Here is a 2896-nt window from a genome sequence, read left to right as displayed (position 1 = left end):
ATGATCAAATTGACCAAAATTGATGAAAATTATGATTATGTTAACGAAAAAATAAAGGACCATATTGAATAAGCACAACGAAAATAAGGACCAAAGTAGTATTTAATTCAAATTTCCTTCTTCTAAAATTTATATAACTATTTTAGGCCCTAATATTCGTTTGAAGATAAATGAATAACATTATTTTGTGAATTTTAATAAATTTTTGACAGTAACATAAGTAAATGTTATATTATAATATTAATATTCGTCTCGTGTAATATGTTATATGTTATATTTTCAAAATATAAAATAGTTTAGGAATAAGATTAAATATGTTTTTATCCCTCGTATTTCTACAATAAGAACAAATAATACATTCATTTCATGTAAAAATCCACTAAATCCATGAGAATCGACAAGCATTCCACCATTAGCTTAAATCAATTAGGAATAATTACTTTTTCAATCGGGGAATCCAATACAATTATACAACATTCTTGGTTATTATCGCTACTCGCCAACGAGCAGTAAATTGCCTCTGCGCGGTTTCCACCAAGGTGTCCACAAGGCAACAGGCAGAATCAGGTCGAATATTTACACGCATGATTGATTCATACGAAACAGAGTATACGTACATCCACAAGGCACGACAACAATTACAGAGTACTACACAAGTCACATAACGTGTGAAAAGATATGAATCAACCAGCAAAATAAATACACACCTTGATTTCTAGATCTACGCCTTATTACGCTCACACTAAACATAACAGACATGGATCGAAACAATAATAACACGTAAACGAAGAAATCCATGGCGCGTTTGAAAAAAAGGCATTAATAAGGAGAAATAATAATAATAATAAAGAGCGCTAACCTTGCTTGTGACCGGCACCTTTTTCGGCGGTGTGACACTGAGCGCACTTCATCTTGAAGATTTTCTCGCCGGACTTGACATCGCCAGGAGGAGCCTCATCGAAGGACGCCATTCGGAGAGGAAGGCGAAGGCGAATAGGTTTGGCGGAATCGAAGAGAAAACGAGAATTGCGCGGAAAAGTAGAGAGGAATGAACTATTCTGAAGACATGCAATGCGTAATGCATGACTCTATTTATATATATAAGAGACAGAGGCGGCAGGGTGGCAAATGTGGAACGCGGTCGCCACGGGACAATTTGGCCAGCCCTAACATTTTTCGTTGACGTGGACAATTTACAGTGCTCCGTTTTTTTTTTTCTTTTTTTTTTTTATATCACTGGTAGCGTTAGCTTGAGGCCAAAGTCAAGTTTGGCATATGATTTGCGTGGTCAAACTTACTACTTCACTAAAGTGGTAAAAGTTTGAATAATTTATGAAATATTAGGTTTACATCCAAACTTTATATTACTTTCTCAACTTTAAATTAATTTTTTGAGTTGAAAAAACTAACATTTTTGTGTTTTTTTTTTCTATTGTGTTAAGCACATATAATCATGTTTCTCTGTGTGTATTCAAAATTTTCCCAATCTTCAGACAAAGACAAATTTCGTTTAAAACAATCACCGAGGATTATTATTTTCAATGGTTAAAACAATAATTGAAAATTAAATTTTTATCAACCTTTTTTTCTCTGATATAGGAACTGAAAAAAAGAAAAGAACATATTTGTTATGAATTAATGATTGTCCATTGATTTGATACATTTACTGATATGATTCATTACTCTTTATGGTAAATATTTGTATTAACTAAGTTGATTTGTTTCCTTTATGGATTACATATTGTATCTATAAATAGGACTCTTCCTATCAATAATAATACACAGATGAGTTGCTCCCTATTCTCTCATTCTCTATTTTCTCTTGTTTCTTCTCTTCTCTATTATCTGTCGTCATTCTCTATGTTATTCGCTTTATTTCATAACACGTTATCAGCACGATGCTTCAACCAATTGAGGACTAGTGGAAGCTTTTTCTCTATAACGATAGTGCTCTGCATGTCTCAATCCAGGCTCTTTCTAATCCTTTCTCTAATTATAATTTTAACTTATATTCTTCCTCTTGCGATAAGAATTGTTTAACTTTATCAATTTTTATCTCCGTCTTATTATTTTTATTTTTATTATGACGGTGATTATTATTATTATTATGATTATTATTATTATTATTATTATTATTATTATTATTTTATGTGCTAGTTCTAAACACACGAAATGTTGCAAAAATTGGATTTGTGACCCTTGATATTACAAGGAAGAATTCCTTATATTGGATTTTAAATGTTGAAATATATTTAGATGCAATGGATATTGGGATACCATTAAATAAAGAAATAAAGCATCTAAGCAACATGACAAAAATATTGTGAAAAGAGATTTCACAAATATTGTGAATTTATTTCATGTCTATGTATGGCTGGCTGTACAAAGCAACAAAGCTTTTGATGAAAAATCATAAGATCCGCCTAATATGCTCCATTCCCAAAAGTGAATGCAGTAATCAATATTATGAATTTATTTCATGCCTTTGTATGGCTGAACAAAGCAATGAGCTTTTGATCTCAAGAAAATCATGAAACCTGTCCAGATTGGTTCTGCTTCATTCCCAGAAGTGAATGCAGCAACATTTGATTTATATTTTCATGATCGTGATCATGATCTTGATTTTGGACATGGTTATAAAGAAAATTTCAGAGACACATTTTGTCACCAGAAGTGGCACAATAATGTGAAAAAAAAAAGAAAAAAAAATGTGAAAATATTGACAAAAAGATGAAAGTATATATTATCATTACGGTGTTAAAGGCCATTTGAGTTGTACTTATTGTACACCAAAGCATCCTACAAATAACGAGAAGAGCATAGAAACATACTTTGCTTATGAAGATGGTGATTCTGATTATGGTTATATGGATGCTACTCATTTTGATATTGTTAT

At 31.5% G+C, this 2896-nt stretch overlaps 1 long non-coding RNA gene across 1 annotated transcript; it reads right to left on the bottom strand.

Moving 5' to 3' along the window:
- Positions 1–384: 384 nt before the first annotated feature.
- On the bottom strand, positions 385–1444 carry LOC146888452 (uncharacterized). Its single transcript, XR_014991292.1, has 2 exons — positions 860–1444; positions 385–648 (listed from the first exon to the last, which is right to left on the bottom strand). It is a non-coding gene; the product is annotated as an uncharacterized LOC146888452 (long non-coding RNA).
- Between the last annotated feature and the right edge of the window lie 1452 nt (positions 1445–2896).

The sequence above is a fragment of the Vigna unguiculata genome, chromosome 2 (genome assembly GCF_037176805.1).
Source record: "Vigna unguiculata cultivar grain cowpea cultivar isolate G323 ecotype 2 chromosome 2, ASM3717680v1, whole genome shotgun sequence".
NCBI classification, from domain to species: domain Eukaryota; kingdom Viridiplantae; phylum Streptophyta; class Magnoliopsida; order Fabales; family Fabaceae; genus Vigna; species Vigna unguiculata.
Note: the sequence above shows the minus strand (reverse complement) of the source record. Positions and strands in the feature narration are given on the sequence as shown.